This window comes from Pogoniulus pusillus, chromosome 11, assembly GCF_015220805.1.
Source record: "Pogoniulus pusillus isolate bPogPus1 chromosome 11, bPogPus1.pri, whole genome shotgun sequence".
In the NCBI taxonomy this organism is placed as follows: Eukaryota; Metazoa; Chordata; class Aves; order Piciformes; family Lybiidae; genus Pogoniulus; species Pogoniulus pusillus.
Genome location: NC_087274.1, coordinates 930,736 through 950,312, shown reverse-complemented (window position 1 = coordinate 950,312; position 19,577 = coordinate 930,736). Strand labels below are relative to the sequence as shown.

The window sequence follows — 19,577 nt, the reverse complement described above, 5'->3', positions numbered from 1 at the left end:
ATGCAGCGAGCTGGGGTTGGGCTCTTCTCCCTTGCAACAAGTGACAGGAAATGGCCTCAAGCTGTGCCAAGAGAGGTTCAGGTTGAATATTAGGAACAATTCTTGCCCAGCAGGGGCACTGGCACAGGCTGCCCGGGGGGGGGTGGAGTGGCCGTGGCAGGAGGTGTTGAAGCCAAGCCTGGCTGGGGCACTTAGTGCCATGGTCTGGTTGGTTGGGCAGGGCTGGGTGCTAGGCTGGGCTGAGGGAGCTTGGAGCTCTCTGCCAGCTTGGTTGGCCCCCACTGCTTCTGAGTACAGCTCCCTGATGCAGGCTGGCTCTGGGGCAGGGCTGTGCTCTGCTGGTCCACCCCTGAGCCCCGCAGCAGTTCATGGGATTCATTCAGCAGGCCTCTGCAGGAGTGCTTGGGGCTTTCCACACAGAGAGCTGCAGGTCTGCCAGGACCTTTCTCCTCTAGTTGAGTGCCCATGGAAAAGCAATTCCATGGAGGTCTCTGCAAATTTGTTGCTTAATCCATCACAAAATTATGCAGATGCCATCAATAAAGCTATCAGGAGCAGAGGCTGAGTGTTCCCATTCTGATTTACTCTCTGCATTATTTCTGCCCATATTTTTCCCTCCCAGCCCCTGGACAAGGTCTCTTTTCTAAAAGCAACAGTTATGACTTCTGAGGATTTATTTACCCCTGTACCATTCCAGCTCTTTCCAGCCAGCTGCAGTTCTCCTCCTCCTCAACCACTACACAAAACCCAAAGCCCTTCCTTTGTTACCTGAGGGGCTCTGAGGAGCAGCAGGAAAACTTCCTGGCAGGTCATCTCAAGTGGCTGCAGCTCAGCTCTTGGAAGGAAGGTTGGTGAGCCTGCAGTGGGGAACAGAGGAACCATCCTCAGCTGGAGCAGTTACCAAGCTCAGCAGCCCGGGCAGAGTGCAGCCCGGGGCTGGCGCAGCACCGCACACCGAACGCGGGCGGCTGCAGCCCTCGCTGGCAGCTCTGTCACCACAGGGCCATGAGCTCCACTCCCTCATCGCCTTGGTTATGCTTCCTCTCCCTGTAAATGAGGGGGGCAATGGGATGAGAGGCTGTCATTGCTGACCACACAGCCAGCACCCCCCCAGAGCCTCCAGCAGGCGACGCTTCCCATCCCAGCAGCTGCTGCCCACCCAGCAGGCACACCCCATCAGGAGACCCCAGAGGCAGGGAGGTGCCAGCGTGAACCAATGCCCATGGCAAACAAGGGCCACAGGTGCTGCCAAGGGTACCCAGCACAGGCAGGGTGGCAGAGCTGCTCCTGCTGCCACCACCACAGCTCCTGCTGGTTATCAGGAGACCATCTGTAAAGCTCAGCCAAGCTGTGGGGTGAAGACTTAGTGAGAAGGCTCCAGAATCATAGACTGAGTCAGGGTTGGAAGGGACCACAAGGAGCAGCCAGTCCCAACCCCCTGCCATGCCCAGGGACACCCTACCCTAGAGCAGCCTGCACACAGCCTCAGCCAGCCTGGCCTCAACCACCTCCAACCATGGGGCCTCAACCACCTCCCTGGGCAACCCCTGCCAGCCTCTCACCACTCTCCTGCTCAACAACTTCCTCCTCACCTCCAGCCTCACTCTCCCCACCTCCAGCTTTGCTCCATGAGCTCCTGCTGCCTCCACCTAGTAGGAAGCTCAGGGCAGGCTCCTGGCAGGCTGAGGGTGTGAGATCCCACGAGTGCTGTTCCCATCCCCCACCTTCTGACGGAGGCAAACACTTCAGTGCCTTGCTCGGCTCCCAGGGCGCTGGCAGGTGGCACTGGTGTGGCGTCAGAGTGCTCCGAGGAGCTCTGCAGAGCTCCCCCATCCCCAGCAAACCACCTTCGATCGCAAGGGTTGGCTCCTTTACAGCAGTAACTCTTAGCAACCCTTCCACACTCCAAGGACAACAAAATCAGACCAAGGGAAGCATAAACAGGTTATATTTTCTAGCCCACTAAGGCAGAGACATTCCAAAGCTCCACTCCAGCTATCTGCTCTCTGCCACCACGAAATCCAATGCACCACAGCTGCTCCTGACCTGGAGCTGCTGGCTGGAGGTCCTCAGGTGCCGCCCCGAGCCGGAGCTGTTCTGCAGCACCCTCTCTGTACCGATCACTGCAAGGAATGCTGGCAGCAGAGGTGGCAAAGCAGCCAAGCGCCCAGGTGGAAAGCTGCCAGGGGACGGAAGGAGGAGAACAGGCTGGCAGTGGGACTGTGCAAGCTCTCTGTCCCCCGGCCAGCAAGCTGAGGTGCTGCAGAGCTGCTTTCCTCTGCAGACGCTGGCCCTGCCCTGCAGACTGAGGGGACTGAAGAGCAAATGTTTGTGTCAGGGGCTGCTGGTGTGCGACCTCCTGAGACTCTGCTTTGGGATGTCTCAGCTTCCTTTTCTCCAGCTTGAGTTTACAGCTCAGTAGCAGCCAGGAGCAGGCCAAGACTGCAGCTCCAAGCTGTGGGATGTTGCTCCTGGGATGGAAACCAAGGACTAAACTAAGGACTCTACCAAACAAGGGCCAATGGGCACCATCCAGATACGCAGCCCAGACACCCAACCAGCTCCCAAAGTCTCTGCTCCGTAAGCCATGGCACAGCTACTTCAAAACCACACACAGAAAACCACTCCTTAAAGCTCTGCTTAATCTGCAGGTAGCAACCCAAGCAGCACCTGGCAGCCTCTTCTCCAAAGCAGTGCCTTGCCCCTCACACTTCCTACCTTCCCTGGCAGCTTCACAGGGTTCTCCTGCAGGCCAGGAGAGGTAGAGGCCAGGTGGTGAGGAGCAGCAGGGAGGGCTGCTGGCAGAGCAAGGAGCTGGGAGTGCTCCTAATGAAGTGATAATCATCAAGGTAGATGGATGATTGTCTGGGAGAGTTCATCGCCGTGGGCCATTAACCCTCATGTGGTTATTAATTCTGCAGGAGACATCCTGTGCTGCTGAGGTCATTACTGCTGTTATTAGCTAATGAAAGATAGCAGAGCTGAAGGCTCCTCTCCCATCGACTGAGCTGTTCACCCTTCCCCATTTCTGCAGTGCCTAAATTGGTCGTTCCCAAAGCAAAGGCAGAGAGGCTGTGCCAACTCACCCACCACATGCTCCCCGAGGCCAGGAGGCTGCATGGGCAGAGCTGAGCCTGCCCACAGCATGGCTCGGAGCAGAGCAGCTGCAAGTTCAACCAGCTTCAGCCGTCAGAGAGCTTCACCCACGGCCTGCTGTCAGGAGACAGCTGCTGGCCTCAAAGGAACAAGAGGCAGCTGGTGAGAGTGCTCAGGCATCTCTGCCCAGGGGTGGCACAGCCCAGAGCTGCTGCTGGCACACCTGCATTTGCCGCTTCAGCTCAGGGCTTCCTTGTGCCAAGCCATTTGCAGTGCACTGCAGTGCCAAGGTGTGGGCTGGGGCAGGCTGGACAGACCTCGCTGAGGGAACAGCTCTGGCCTCAGCCAGCTCCCAGTCCCAGCTACCTGCCTCAGAAGGACAATGTGGCAGTGCTGCAGATTCCTCTTCCATGGTGGGCTGCACCCAGGGAGGAGTTCTCAGAGCTAATCCCAAACAAGGCAGAGAGCAGCCTGCAGGAAGCCATCCTGTGGGATTTCCCCTTTGCTTTCATTTCTGCTTCAGCTGTCAGTCAGTGTCCAGGTCACCTTTAAGCTTCCCCAGCAGAAGGGATGTCTGCTGTGAGTGGCACCTTCCTCACTGACATGGCTCTGAAGCAGATGTAAACCCTGAGAGGCTCCTGCCAAAACCGAGTGGGGGGGATGAAGCTGACTGCTTGGGTGCCTGGGAGGAAACTGAAGACTGAAAGGTTGAAAACAAGAGAATAAAATGCAGCACTTAAGTTTGATCACTGAGAGGTGATGGAATGGATATAAAGTGGTCTGGACCATCTGCATGGCTTGATCTCCAAATGAAAGAGGAAAAGCAAACTGAGAGGCTCCTTCCTTCTGCCAGCCCTGACCCTCCTGCTCGCTGCCTGGCTGGCAAACTAAAGCTCACTGCATTGCCAGAGCAATGACTCAGGCAACCTGCAGCACACACACACAGAAGCTCTCTGCACTTGTTGGTAGAACTGACAGGATTCAGCACTTCTCTTGTGCTGTGCCCTGAGGTCTCCATTTCCTGGGCAGAGGACACTAACAACTGTTTTCACCTGGGCTCTTTAAAGCTGGTGGCACAGCAAAGCTTCCCTGGCCGTGGGCAGAATCAGCAACTGCAGTGTTCATACCTGCAGCACCACCCACAACAGGCCCGGGGAGAGGAGAAGCTGCTCAGAGGGGCAGCACAAAGCCTGCCAGGACAAAAGCCTCTGTGCAGACTGAAGGTCTAGGAGCAAACACAGCAGCATCTGCAGCTACTGTGTGCGAAGGACAGAGCTGAGCCAAGGCGTGGGGGGAACTGTCCTGGGGGTACCTGAGGTGCTTTGCTTCACCACTGCCCCCAGGGCACTGCCACCTGCATTCACCCCCAGCTGCAGGGAAATGCAGTGTGGCCACTGCAGGAGGAGAGGGGCTGAGTCCTCGGGAAAGCAGAGAGGCTTTGTGAGCCTGGGGGCTCGGTGCTCACCCAGAGGCTGTGGCAGCGAATTCCAGATGAGGCATACAAGAGCAAGCTGGAAGAAATATTGCCAGGGGTGGCCCAGAGTTGTGCTTTGTGCTGCATTCACTTCTGATCTTCTGTTCCCAGCCTTGCCCACGAAACCTTGACCCCTGCTCTTGTTCAATCTTGGCTCTGTTTACTCTTCAATCTGCCCAGTGCTCAGGGCCAAGGTGAGCGAGGCAGACGCTGAGAAGCGTAAGAAATTCTGCTCCTAGAGACAGAGAATCAGGACAATGCAGAAACTGCAGCCAAGCCAGACCCTGGGAATCTCTGGGGAGCCCAAGGCTGGGGCTACCCTTCCATGTCTATAACCTCAGGAGTGCTTCTGCAGTCCCGCTGCAGGCAAGCCCAGCACCCTTCTCAGCCAAGCAAGCAGCAGGCTCACTTCAGAACTCCAGATGGAGAAAAAGACTTCATGGGGAGACCACAGAAGTGTCCTGCAAGGGCTACAAGAAAGCAGAGGTTCACAGGTTGCATTGGGCTGGGACACCCCCAGGGGTCAGCTTGCGCAGATGGAGAGGAAGGCTGTAAGAGAAAGGCTCCACCCAAAGCCCAGCGTCTGTGCTGGGCAGCAGGCTGATGCTTACTGCCAGCAAACGAGCAGCTACGAGAGTGCTACCCACTGCTGGTAGAGGGCTAACCAGTGCTGGTAGAGGGCTAAGCACTGCTGGTGGAGTGCTAACCACTGCTGGTAGAGTGCTAACCACTGCTGGTAGAGTGCTAACCACTGCTGGTAGAGTGCTAACCAGTGCTGGTAGAGGGCTAAGCACTGCTGGTGGAGTGCTAACCACTGCTGGTGGAGTGCTAACCACTGCTGGTAGAGGGCTAACCAGTGCTGGTAGAGGGCTAAGCACTGCCCCCGGTCAGGGGAAAGCCTCAGCTCTGCCTTGCTTCACTGCAGCTGACTCAAGCAGACCCATTCACTATGCCACCCAAGTGCTGGTGGAATAAAGCAGTCACACGGAGGGCAGAGCTGCTCAGGAGTCGTTTGCCTGCCAAAGCAGGCTCCAGATAACCTCCTGCATCTCAGCAGAGAAGCTTGGTGCAGGGAAGCCACTAGGGCCAGACCAGTGAGGGTGTTCTAGCTCTGCCTCACTGACTTCTTCCCCCATCTCTCCTCTTGCCACGGAGAGGTTCTTTGAAGTAGGAAGTTATTTCACAAGGTCAACATTCAAAAGCAGCTCAGCTCAAGGGGACTTCTGCAAATATATTCCAGCAGAGGAGCACAGAAGTTATTCTCCAGCTGCCCTCCGAATGCTGCATCTCCTGTCAGGGGTCTGCTGAAGCCTCAGCAGCTGCCTGAGGAGAGGAGTGTGGCTCTGTAAGCACAGAGCTGCCTGCACCTAGCGCAGCAGCAACACATCCTGACACAGATCTGGGTTGGGAAGGAGTCCCAGAGAGATGATGCTGGACAGAGCAGCTGTGCCCTAACCCTTGGCAGGAAAGAAGCCTTGGTCCCACCACCAGTGCCAGCTGCTTAGTACACAGCAGCACAGTGAGGCCACAGCAGAGCTCTCCACTCTCTCCAATCCCCAGCGCAGGGCTTCTCTGGCAGCAGATGCCAGTGGTGTGCCTCTGCCTGGGTGCTCTGCCCAGCAGCTTTCAGAGTGCTCCATCAGGTATCTGCCATGCCCAGAAGAGTAGGTCCAGAGGAGGCCATGGGGATGAACCTCCCCTGTGAGGACAGGCTGAGGAAGTTGGGGCTGTGCAGCCTGGAGAACAGAAGGCTCCAGGGAGACCTTAGAGCTACCTGCCAGTGCCTGAAGTGGCTACAGGAGAGCTGGGGAGGGACTCTGGACAAGGGCTGGGTGTGACAGGATGAGGGGAATGGCTTTGAGCTGGGAGAGGGGAGAGTGAGAGTGGAGAGGAGGAAGAAATTCTTTAGAGTCAGAGTGGTGAGACACAGGCACAGGTTGCCCAAGGAGGCTGTGGATGGCTCCCTGGAGGTGTTCAAGGCCAGGCTGGATGAAGCCTTGAGCAACCTGGGCTGGTGGGAGGTGTCCTTGCATGATCTCTCCAGTCCCTTCCAACCAAAGCCATTCTGTGACTCTGTGTTGTGAGCCAGAACCATTCCAGGCAGCTGTCCTCAAGTTGCAGCTCTGTGCTGCTTTCTCAGAGGAGCACACAGCATTTGGAAGAGGCTGGGGGGGGAACCAATCCTGCTCTATCACTGTGGTGCTATTCACTGGGACAATGACTGCATGGAGACGTTAGGAAAACGATTTCACAGCTTCAACTGACACAGAAAGGAAGGAAGAGAAGGAAACAAAGAACAGCACAAACTTTCTGAAAGGGTCTGAGTCTGTTATGATCTCCTAAAGTACCACTGCAGCCTCCTCAGAAAATAAAGTGGCTTTAAGAGAAAGCTGTTTGTGGCAATTGAGGGAAGTGGAAAGGCTGTTTGCTGAGATAACAATGCTGCAGGTCAATCACTGTAAACCAGCAGCAGCTGGATTGGGTCTCCTGCATTCACACAGCCATAGACTCATTTTGCTTGGCAAACACCTCTCAGATCCTCGAGTCCAACCACACTTCCCTGCAGCTGATGTACAAGGCTGAGGAGAAAACTAGCAGCAGCTTGCCAGCAGAACCCAAAATGCAAGAAGCTGAAGGTCGGGAAGGGACTATTCCAGCTCCAAAGCAGCCCTGCTCGCATGGCTGCCTCCAATCACACCCTCACACGGTCCCACCTCTCCCTTCCACCCTGACTTCTGCCCACCCCCCTCTCACAAGGCTTGTGTGGGACTCTTGCTTCTGATTTCACAGCTTCAGAGAGCAGAAAGTGCTCAGAAAGGCTATGGGCAGTGAGCACAGACTTCTGTCATCCTCCACAAGGCAGCTGTCCCTGCCCTGCTGCTGTGCCCATCCCCAGGGTACAAACCAGGCAAGTTAGGCTCATGCTGGGTGCTGCCACCCTTCAGGTCCTCAAGCCTCCATGGGGAACATCCACACCACGGCCTGGGCACTGGGGACTGGCTGAGCCAGCAGCAGGGACTGCAGAGCAAATCTTGCCACGGGGAACTGCCTGCAGACCTCTGCAGTGAGACACAGGCCAGGAAATCAATGTCTTATACTGTTCTTAAGCAGATCATAGTTTAATACTAATGTCTAGAATGCAAACAGCCACAACAGCTCCTCTCTGCCTGGCTGCTCTCAGCCACTCTGGCCCCAGCCTGGAGTCCTGCTTGGGGTTGTTGTGGCCAAAGTGCAGAACCTGCCCTTGGCCTTGTTCAGTCTCATCCCCTTGGCCTCTGCCCACCCATGCAGCCTGGCCAGGTCCCTCTGCAGGGCTCTGCTACCCTCCAACAGCTCCACAGCTGCTCCTAGCTTGGTGCCATCTGCAAACTCACTGCTGCTCAATCTTCTGGTCCAGATCCTCAGTAAAGACATTGAACAGGACTGTGCCCAGCACTGACCCCTGGGATCTCTAAGGTCCCTTCCGTCCTAAGCCCTTGTCTGCTTCCCTTCTCCCCCAGAGCTGACTCTGAGAGGCCACAGGTGAATGTACTGTTGGGCTTTCCCCACCTCCCAGCTTCATGCCAGGCTGCAAATAAACTCCCTGTGGGAGAACTCCCAGCTGGCCTGAGCTCACTCACTTGCACTGCTTCTGCAGAGAGGATTTTAAGGGGAAAAAAAACAACCTCAGAAACACTGACCAAAAAACCAAAGCAAGAAAGTGGCTATTAGGGAGGGGAAGAGCAAAGCAGGGATTAATTGTTATTAGCAGAGAGTAAGCTGTGGTGGTGCCTCAAGCCCAGCAGAGCAAGCTGCGTGCACGCTGCCATTCCTCTCCTGCTGTCAGCACCCAGAAAGGTAATTAACATAAAGGGCTGGGAACACAGCCTCAAACGGGGCCAGTTTCCTCCAACAGCCTTTGAAACAAGGCCCTGTTTCTGCTGTACTCCTGGAGAGAAGATCTGCTGTTCATTTCCACAGAAACGAGACCCCTTCCCCTGGCAGAGCTGCCTGGCAGCACAGCGAGCCAGAGCCCGGAGAAGGACTCAAGGCTCGGACCACAAAGCAAAGAAATGATCCCAGCACCTGGAAATAAATCCTTTGGATTCTTTCTCCTTCCCTCACTGCTCTGCCAGACCTCTGCAGACCTCTGGGTGTGCCGAGCTGCCCGGGTGCAGCTGCTGCTGAGGGACAGCACTGCTGGCCTCACGAAGCATCGTCCGTGGTGCTGGTGCCCACCACCAGCGGTAATCTGGCTCTCAGTTGCAGGGCTTCGGAGGAGCAGATGCACGATCCCCTCCCTCCTGGTCCCCTGCCATAAGCCCAGAGAAGCTGGCTGCAGGGAGAGTGAGTGCCCTTGGCTGTGATGTGTGCTTGGGCTGCATTTGTTTAAAGAGGTGAGAGGCTGTTAACAGCAAAGCCTTCAGCTGAGTGCTGGTTCCCTACCCCTCCCCGGTGGCCCTTCTGCTGCTGGTGGTTAACACCTCACTATGCACAAGGCTGCGTCTTGATGACGTGCCCGGAGAACACTGCACCGAGGCAGATGCTTGCTGCAGTGCAGGACCCATCCTCTGCTATCACATTTCAAGGGCAGTAGCTGAGCTGCACACCGCTGGAGGTCCCAGCGCCTGCAGCTTAGGATGGAGTCCAGAAGTGCTGACACTGCCCTTCCCCGGGGCACGGGAGGGAAATTGGTGCTTTATTGTTTGCTTTTAAATGTGCAGATCCAAAGCTGAGGCTAATTAAAGAGGAGCTCAGAAGTGCCTGGGTCTTAAATTTTAATAAAGGCTAAAGGGGGAAGCTCCTTTGGGAGCTTTGTTGACAAACTGCTTAATTATTGGTTTCCAGAGCTCCTTCAGAACCTGGGAGAACACTGTTTAAAGCCTGCAGGAGCTCAGCCTCTTCTTAATGAGGAGCATTTGCCAGAGCCTTTCATGCCAAAAGCTGCAGGGCAGTGGAGGGAAGCTTTGTGCACAGGAACTTCGGCAAGTAAGGACCAACGCTGCTGCTTCCAGCGGGTGTGGCACAGAACCCACACTGCAGAACGCTGCCCACAGCCCCGGGCACCACAACTGGGCACCACCTGAGCAAACCCCTGCTCTCTGCCACAGACTGACCACTGGGGTCGAGCATGGAGCAGCATTTCCCAGAGGGTAACTCCTGCACAAGAGGAGATGAGTTTAAAGCTTACCTATGCCTGGTGGCCGAGAGTGGCACTGGGTTGAAAGGAGGCAGTGCAGCCCCTGGCGCAGCACGGGAAGGAGCGCTCAGCTCTGCGGCTGGCACCGCGGCAGGACAAGGCAGCTGCCACACCAGGCACCTGCAAGAGGAGACAGCTGAGCGCCAGGAACCGCCTCCTGCCCACCCAGACCACCACCACCACTGCCGGAGGCAGCTTTGCTGCTACCCAGCCCCAGAGCAGACTCCTCAAAGGAAGCGACTACAAACTGCCACCCTTCAAGAGTCCCTGCAACCAGGCACGGCCCCAGGGCTGGGTCTGCACCAGGGCAGCAGGGGACAGGCCCTCTGGAAGCCCAGCAAGGCAAAATCCTGTCAGCTTAAACAGATGTTCCTGCAGACACAGAGCCATGGAATCATGGAACCAGAGAACAGCTCAGGTTGGAAGGGACCTCAAAGCTCAGCCAGCTCCAGCCCCTTCCCATAGGCAGGGACACCTCCCACTGGAACAGGTTGCTCAGGGCCTCATCCAGCCTGGTCCTGTAGAACACAGCCTCAAGCTGTGCCAGGGCAGGTCTAGGCTGGATGTGAGGAGGAAGTTGTTGTCAGAGAGAGTGATTGGCATTGGAATGGGCTGCCCAGGGAGGTGGTGGAGTGGCCGTGGCAGGAGGTGTTGAAGCCAAGGCTGGCTGGGGCACTGAGTGCCATGGTCTGGTTGGTTGGGCAGGGTGAGCTTGGAGCTCTCTGCCAGCCTGCTGGACTCTATGACTCTCTGATTGCTGGCCCCACATACTGTTTAGCCCACACTACATCCCAGCCTCTGATTACAGGGATGGTACCTGCAGGCTCTGCTTTCCTTAGTTGAGAGCTCACAGACTTTGCTCTTCCCAGCTCCTGTCTCTGCTGAGCTGGCAGCTACTGGCCTGTTGCCCCGAGTCCAACCAGCCACATACCACTTCCTCCCCTTAGGGCTGGCATCAGGCTTTCCCCTGAGCAAGGAGCAGGGCAGTGTGCCTCAGCTGCCCAGCCCTGGAGCTGAATTCCTGCCTGTGCTGGGTTGAGGCTGACAGGAATATTTTAATGAGAGGAATTAGATTGCAGGCTGTGAAAAGGAACAGTGGAGATGTCTGCTGCACTCAGGGCTTGCTGAGAGGCATAAAAGCAAGGACACAAACAGAGATAAGAGAGTGAGAGTCTCTGTCTGTTGGAGTTGGAGTCTGCGCTCTCTCCCTGGGCTTCTGCTGCTCTGCCTGGATCTGTTAACTAATCCTTCTGCTTCTAACCCCCTTGCTGGTCCTCCCAGCTCACCTTGCACATAAGGCAGACTCTGGGATAAGAGGTGGGGGGTGGAAAGAAGGTGGAAGGGTGGTTGGGAGCCCCTCCTGGGGACTCTGGTTTCGGGGAGTTGTGTTTCTGGATTCCCTTTAACTTGTGTACTGCTGTGTACAGCTGCAAATAGCTGCCTGTACCTTGTGACTATCTGCTTGCACCCTGTGCTAAGCTGTGAGTAGAAAGCTTCATTCCCTGACTTCCAGCTGGCTGAGTCTAGCCTGGGTGGCTCCATTATGTGTGGGGCAGGTGACTCCCAGACCATCGCCCTGGGGCAGATCTGCAGCTGGCTCCCTTGGGCAGCACTCCCTGCCCGTCCCCTTGCACCTGAGAGCCTGGCTGGCTGCCTCTGCTTGGCACAGGAATGCTCAGGGAGGCAGCAAACTCCCCTCCACTCCTAGGCAGCCCTCTGCTGTGGACCCCCCAGCTAACTCCACCTGCATAGCAGAAGCTTGGACAATGACCTCTCTTTGGGTAATACACATTTGGGTAACAGCAACGTGGGCAACACTTCCTATTTCATCTCCTGTCTCCAGGTCTGCATCTGTGAACATCAGCACAGCCCAGCAGCTTACCCACTCCATTAATCAAGTGCTGCAATTATGCTGCCTAATTTATGCCAGTGTTTATACAGCCATTATCTACAGTTCTTGCATCATAAAACTGGAGCAGGCCTAAATACTTCTGTTGTTGTTCTGAGGCTGGCTGGAAGAGCTCAAGGCTCAGCCTTCTCCTGAGGGCAGCACAGCCTGGCACTGGGCTGGCAAGCAGGGTGCCCACGTTCTGCAGCAGGCTCAGTGGAGGTGGTGCAAGCAGATAGCCAGGGTGGGTGTACAGCAGTCACTCACAGCCTCACTGCCCTCTCAGTCTCCCCTAGGTTTGGCAGGCAGAAATCACAGCTGAGCTTTCCTTGCACTCTGTTACCCTTCCAGCTTCCACTCAAGCCATGGCAGCAGTAACTCCAAGCCTGCCTGCACCCAGCTCCCACACAGAGCATTTCCCTCCCAGCTCTCAGTGCAGCCAAGCCTGAATCTAAGGATTCCCTGAACTTCCACAGGAGAAGTTTTAACTTTGTGAGCTTTCATTCCCAAATTAAAACTGGCCTGGAGGGGTGCAGAAAGGCTTTAACACCTAAATTATTTTCAGAGGAGGCAATCAAAAGAATTCCCTGTTCCATAGCATCCCTTCATGCCAGGAGAGTAGAGGAGCTTAAAATTACCTTTAGAAAAAGATATATAGAGAAAAGCTACTTCAGAGGGTCAGGACTGGTCTCAGAATTCAGACAGACAACCTTCTTGTAGCTACCTCCAGAGCCACTGCTGAAACCACAACACAATTTTGGATGGCCTGATCAATACCAGTTTAAGCAGCCATAAAACCTGCTCTACACCAAGTCAGTGCTGGGCACAAAAGAGGAGCTCAGGGCCTTGATAAATAAGTTGGGTTGTTTTTTGGGGGGAGGGGAGCATAATAAAAGTGGTTTACTCTGCCACTTGAGGAGGGATCGATTGGCAGGCAGGTACCATCTGTTCCTGTGACAGAAGAGAGGGGAGGCTGCAAAGCAAGCCTGAAACAATCATGGATGGAAGTTGCAATAAACCAGATCGAGCACTTGGTAAGAGAATTACTCTGGGCACAACACCTTGGCCCCAAGTCAGGCTGCTCTGTCTGTCTCTTGGATGCTTCCTATTCCTCACCAGGCCTGAAGTTTTCAGTGTGGGATGGAATCAGATAGAAAAAGGACACAGCCTGCACAAAAGGAAGGTTTGTGTTGCTTTCTCCCCAGAATGTGAGCAGCATCTGCAGTACTGCATCCAGCTCTGGAGCCCCTGGGACAAGAGGGCTGTGGAGATGCTGGAGAGTGTCCAGAGCAGGGCCAGGAGGATGCTCAGAGGCTGCAGCAGCTCTGCTGTGAGCACAGACTGAAAGAGTTGGGGCTGTGCAGGCTGCAGCAGAGGAGGCTCCCAGGGGACCTTCTTGTGGCCTTCCAGCATCTGAAGGGGGCTACAAAAAAGCTGGGGAGGGACTTTGGAGGCTGTGAGGGAGTGGCAGGAGTTGGGGGGATGGAGCAAAGGTGGAGGTGGGGAGAGTGAGGCTGGAGGTGAGGAGGAAGTTGTTGAGCAGGAGAGTGGTGAGAGGCTGGAATGGGTTGCCCAGGGAGGTGGTTGAGGCCCGATGGCTGGAGGTGTTTGAGGCCAGGCTGGCTGAGGCTGTGTGCAGCCTGCTCTAGGGTAGGGTGTCCCTGGGCATGGCAGGGGGTTGGGACTGGCTGCTCCTTGTGGTCCTTTCCAGCCCTGACTGAGTCTAGGATTCTATGGAGGCAGTCACCTCACAGTCTGGCACAGATGGCAGAACTCCACATTCCACAGGAGGAGAAAGGGCAGCAGGATTAGGCTGTTTCAATCCAAGGTTGTTGTGGCCGAGCAAAGTCATTGCAGAGGCTCCTGTGCTAAACCCCTCTGGGGGCAGCAGCAGCTGTGGAGCAGCAGGTGAATGTGAAGCACTTTATTACCCCAGCCCCCAGAGAGTTCACCCACTGGGCTTCTGCCAGCCCCTGGCTCCTGTCCCTGTAAGGCCAGAGGGCAGTTGGCATTCCGTGCTCTGTCTCCTCCCACAAGTGCCTGCTGCCCTCCTGCTCCTCCAGCAGCACAGCGCAAAGCGCCTTCGCAGGGGGCTGCCAAACAGGCTTTTAGCTCTGAAGCACAGCCAGCAGAAAATGAAGCTACCTGAGCCATGGCTGTACCTCCTCACCAGGTTAGTCAATACATTTGCTGGCTGTGGGGAGGGCTGAGCTGAGGCACAGGCTGTCAGAGAGAGGAAGAAGCCTTGCAGAGCTCTGCTGCCTGCGGCGCGCTGCATGCGAGTGACGCACCTGGCCCACGTCCTGCTGCTCTCCTGCCTCTCTCCTCTGCCAACAGATTAGGGCAAACCCCAGCACTGATTCCTCGCCCAGCAAGAACAAGCTGTTCCCTCTAATGAGCCTGTATTTTGATTTCTGGAGAAACAAGCTCCACACCAGGACTCCACCATGCTCCGAGCCAGAGCAGCTTCCTCCACCGCTCAGGCAGCAGTCAGCAGAACACTCTCCTGACCTCCTCCTTCCTCCTGCCTTCCCTACAGCTGCCTGGAAGGAGGGTGCTGTGAGGTGAGGGTTGGGCTCTTTTCTCCAGCTTCAGGGGATGGGAAGAGAGGAAACGACCTGAAATTGTGCCAGGGGAGGGTTAGGTTGGAGGCCAGGAAGAATTTCTCTCCTGCAGGAGTGGCCAGGGGCTGTAACAGGCTGCCCAGGGAGGCAGTGGAGTGCCCATCCCTGGAGCTGTTCCATGAACAAGTAGATGTGGCACTTCAAGACATGGCCATGGAGGTGTGGGGTAGAAGGTTGGATCTGATGATCTTAGAGGGCTTTTCCAACCCTAATGATTCTTGCTCTGAGCAGAGTCTTTATTCCCCCCTCTCCCCCCAAGTCTGGGCTTCTGATCAAGCTTTAAGCAAAGAGACTGAACAATTCCTTCCCTTTCCTCTCCCAGTCTGGAGCAAGCAGGAAGCTTTGAGGCAATGCTGCTGGCTCTGCTTGCTGCAGAGGTCAGGTGTCCCTAGGGCCACCCCAGCGCCCTGGGCACAGCCACATCCTGAGGGTCACCGAGGAGAGGGTGGGGAGAGGATTTCCTGCTGGACTGCTAAGGTAATGCTGCCACTGACACCTTGAGTCCAACCCTGCTGGGAAGATGACACAGTTGAGTTTGGAAGGAGCAGAATTTGTGTCTCCAGCTTGGGATTCAGCCTCCTATCTTTATGCATTTGCATGAGATGCAAATCTGGCATATTCAAATGGCCTGGTGCTGCAGAGCTGATGAAAGCAAGGCAGGGAATCAGCCTGAGCCTCGCTTCCCAAAGTCAAAGAGCTGCTGTTATGGAAAGAAAAGGGAAGGCAGAAGAAAGCCTCTTCCTTTTATCCTACAGTGTGCATAAGGCAATTGAAAGGCAGGATTGTAGTCACTGATCACACTCAGAGAACTCCTCTCAAATACATCTCAGGTCTCTCCAGGGTCTCTATGCTTCAGTTCCTCAGAAACTGTCAGGGAGGGAGACAGCAGCTCCTTCCCTCCTGACAGCTTCATCCAGAGCCTGCAAGGTGTCAGGGAACCCAGAGCTGAGCCATTTGCCAGCTGGGATCTCCAATTAAATCCTCACACAAGTTTCGAGGCACTGAGCCCTGCTCTGAGCTGGATGAGCCCTGAGCAGACAAAGCAGCACTGCTCACAGCAGCCTCCCTCTGCTCTGGGGCTCTGCAACCTCCGTGGGATGGCAAAGTCCCCAAGGCCTCTGCTGGCTGATGGAATGTGTGACCACAAACCAATGCTGGAGACTGCATCTGCTGGCACTGAGCACTTCTGAGCCTCTGCAAGGGGAAAACTCACCCAGAGCTAAACAGGTCCAGGAAAAAGCTGTCCAAATGAGTCTGTGCCAAAGATGCATCAAACCCAAAGGCTCACTCTGCACCCGTGGCCTTTCCTTCCCTTCGTGCTCCACCTCATGCAGGCTTTCCTCTGCCTCTGCAGGTGGCACTTTCTGCTCCACTGTAGTGTCCCTGAGAGGCTCTAATGCTCAGGGTTAGCACAAACAAACAGCAGCTTTCTAAACAACACTGCTGTCAGCCCTGGAACTTCAGATAAGCTGAGAGTTCCTCACAGCAGAACAGGCAAGAGCTGAGCCTGCTCTGGAGTCCAGCTACAACCAGGAACGTTTGTCTTTACTGCTCTCATTGCCTCCTTCTCAGCTTTGTTTCTTAGGATCGGAGAATCATGGAATCAGCCAGGCTGGCAGAGAGCTCCAAGCTCACCCAGCCCAGCCTAGCACCCAGCCCTGTCCAGGCAACCAGACCATGGCACTAAGTGCCCCAGCCAGGCTTGGCTTCAACACCTCCTGCCACGGCCACTCCACCACCTCCCTGGGCAGCCCATTCCAATGCCAATCACTCTCTCTGCCAGGAACTTCCTAACAACATCCAGCCTAGACCTGCCCTGGCACAGCTTGAGCCTCTGTCCCCTTCTTCTGGTGCTGGCTGCCTGGCAGCAGAGCCCAACCCCACCTGGCTACAGCCTCCCTGCAGGCAGCTGCAGGCAGCAATGAGCTCTGCCCTGAGCCTCCTCTGCTGCAGGCTGCACACCCCCAGCTCCCTCAGCCTCTCCTCACAGGGCTCTGCTCCAGGCCCCTCCCCAGCCTTGCTGCCCTTCTCCAAACACCTTCCAGCACCTCAACATCTCTCTTGAACTGAGGGGCCCAGAACTGAACACAGCACTCCAGGTGTGGATGACAAGAGAGGTCAGGGTGCAGGCACACTGTTCCTGTTCCAAGTGGGTACAGCCAGGCACTAATGTATCTGGGGAAGCTGGATTTGAAGCACAGAAATTCATACTTCCAACCTAGCCATCATCCTTACTGGGCTTTGGGGCTTCTCTGCAAGGCACAGGAACAGGCTGGCTATGAAGAGATGAATCCCTGTGAAGGACACTTCAGTCAAATTGCCTCCTGCACCTGCATCCTTCTCCTGTTGTCTGTTGCGTCAGGAAGAACTCTTTCCCCCAGACACCCTTTCCATCCCTGTCCCGAGACAAATGAGTTGACAGCTCTCAGCTTTGTTTAAAGGAAACCCTTGAGCTCAGTGAATAATTCCTTGGTGAGTAATTTAGTTGATGAATTTTTGCTATTTTTGTGTTTACAAATTGTTTGTACAAATGCTGCAGCCACAGGGAAAAAACAGAACACAAACCCAGCCCCAGGCTGCGGCAGTGGGAATAGGAGCAGACTCCTGCAAGATCAGAGCCTTCACCCTTCTCTGCCACTGCTCTGCAGCAGGCCTGCAGGCTCCTGCAGCTGGGCTGTGCTTCCTGCTCATCCCTGTCCCCTGCCTGAAGGAAAAGACTGAGCTCCTAGGAAAGATCATGGGAGGGACTGCACTGTAAGGAAACTGCAATTCCCTTTGCTTCATTTCATAGAATCATCACAGCATCAGACTGCCAGGGGCTGGGAGGGACTCTCAAGCTGTGCCAGGGCAGGTCTAGGCTGGATGTGAGGAGGAAGTTGTTGTCAGAGAGAGTGATTGGCATTGGAATGGGCTGCCCAGGGAGGTGGTGGAGTGGCCGTGGCAGAAGGTGTTGAAGCCAAGGCTGGCTGGGGCACTGAGTGCCATGGTGTGGTTGGTTGGGCAGGGCTGGGTGCTAGGCTGGGCTGGGGGAGCTTGGAGCTCTCTGCCAGCCTGGCTGGATTCTGTGATTCTGTGATTCTAGGACTTCCAAAGCTCATCCAGATCAGCCACCCTGCCAGAGCAAGATCACCTATACCACACAGGAACACATCCAGGCAGGGTCTGAATATCTCCAGAGAGGAAGATCCCATTGGGTGCTTCTGTGCTCCACAGCCTCCCTGGGCAACCTGTGCCAGGCTCTCACCACCCTCACTGCAGAGAACCCTTTCCTCACAGCCACTTTCAATCTCCCCTCTGACACTTCAAACCCATTCCTCCTCCTCTACACTTCAAACCCATTCCTTCTCCTCTCATTCCCAGACCTTGTCAATAGTCCTTCCCCAGCCCTCCTGCAGCCCCCTTCACAGCCTGCAAGGCCACTCCAAGCTCTCCTGGAAGCCTTCTCCTCTCCAGGCTGCACAGCCCCAACTCTCTCAGCCTGTGCTCAGAGCAGAGCTGCTGCAGCCCTCTCAGCACCTTGGTGGCCTCCTCTGCACTGGCTCTAATACAGGACCCAAATATATCAGTAGCAGACCCTTCAGGACAACTGCAGTGATTTGCTGCTCTCTCTTTAATTCAGCCCCACTGGGCTGATGTGCTGGGGAGCTACACCTACCTGCTGTTATAATGAAGGCAGTGATGTGACCCAAGTGGCAGCAGAGTTCAGGTCCTAGATGGGCACAGGTTTCCAGCACTCCCCTAGAAAGCTTCAGCTGCTTCCCCTCAGCTTCTCCTGTGTGTGAGGATAATATTTACTTTACAAGGACATTATGCAACCGAATCAACATCCACAGGATCTCTGCCTCAGGCTAAGAAGCATTACCCAAACACACATCTTATTTGAGGGGGAACTGAGCCTCTTAAAAGGAGAAAATTCAGAGGCTTCCACTCCAGATGCCCTTAGCTTGATATGAACAAGGTAGCTGGCAGAGAGGCAATCTGGGGCTCCCAGAGCTGACAGAGCCACGCCACAGGGATGCTCCAGACCACCCCAACACATGCACTACTTACAGGTTAATAACTGCAGCACAGACCATGAAGGAGAGGAATGAAATCTGCTGATGGTGCAAAAATGGAAGCAAAAGTGGGTAAGGGAATGGCTGAAGCTAGAGCAGAACCCTAAGCAGTAACTGAGCAGTTTAGGAGCAGTGGGTCTGCAAGTTCAACAGGGAGCTGCTGGAGATAACAGGGCCACAGATAAAACTGCAGCAGCCCCAAGGCAGAAGCTGCAAAACTGAAGCAGAAGACAAAACTTCCCCTAGGAGGAACAGGAGCAAACCCTGCAGGCTGGCCAGGCTGAGGGCAGGACCATGCTGACATCTGGTCCCCCCCCTTCACCTGCCTGTGCAAAAAGCTCCTCGTTCAGATGTGAAGTCCTGGCCCCTTGTCCTGCTCTCCTTACCCACTCAGGTCATGCCAGCCAGGAGCAGCAGCTCAGGGGTGTGTTTGCCTGTGAGCAGCTGTAATGACAAGGTCTGTGGAGCTGCTCAAGAGCTGAAATAAGCCCAGGGACTTCAGTGGGAATTTTGAAGGAGAAGAAATTGCAGGTTTCAGCCTGGCAGATTAGAAGATTTGAGGCTGCAGTTCCAGTTGATGTAAAAAATTATTCTTATCACCCTTCCTATGCCACTTTGCCTCCTGCTCTTAAATTGCTGCATTGGAGAAGGAGCAACACTAATTATCCTGACATCCCTCCCCAGCCCGAGCAGCTGCTGCTTGCCTGCCAAGCGCTGCTGAGCTGAGCGTGGGCAAGCAGCACTGTGCAGCTCCACAGCACAGCTGCAGCCTGCTCCACGGAGGGGGGGTCACAGAATGAACCTCAACAGGGCAGAGCCAAGCTCTCCTCAGATGAGTTTCACAGACTAACCCCAAAGGGAGTCCCAGGAACCACACAGTGCAGCTCCCCACTTCGTGCTGGAGGCAGGCAGAATGAGAGGCCAGAGATGAACCCCTGGTGACAAAGCCAGTGGGACCTGCAGTCCTAAGCCACTTAGCAGCTGTCCAGTGCCCAGCCTGGGTCTGCTCCCACTTGGAGTTCCTTCAGCTACCTGCTCTTGGCCTCCCTCTGCTCCTGCTGCCATCAGTTGCTGGTTCCCACTGACTTCACAGAAACACACAATGGGTTGGGCTGTAAGGGGCCTTAAAGGTCATCCAGCTCCAACCCCCTGCCACAGGCAGGGACACCTCCCACCAGCACAGGGTGCTCAAGGCCTCATCCAGCCTGGCCTTGAACACCTTCAGGGAGGGGACAGCCTGTGCCAGTGTCTCACCACCCTC

The 19,577-nt window shown here is 55.4% G+C and overlaps 1 long non-coding RNA gene across 1 annotated transcript; it reads right to left on the bottom strand.

Moving 5' to 3' along the window:
• Nucleotides 1-793: 793 nt before the first annotated feature.
• LOC135179678 (uncharacterized) lies at nucleotides 794-18,014 on the bottom strand. The gene is made up of 3 exons (XR_010304069.1): nucleotides 17,917-18,014; nucleotides 9,741-9,869; nucleotides 794-857 (listed from the first exon to the last, which is right to left on the bottom strand). It is a non-coding gene; the product is annotated as an uncharacterized LOC135179678 (long non-coding RNA).
• Between the last annotated feature and the right edge of the window lie 1,563 nt (nucleotides 18,015-19,577).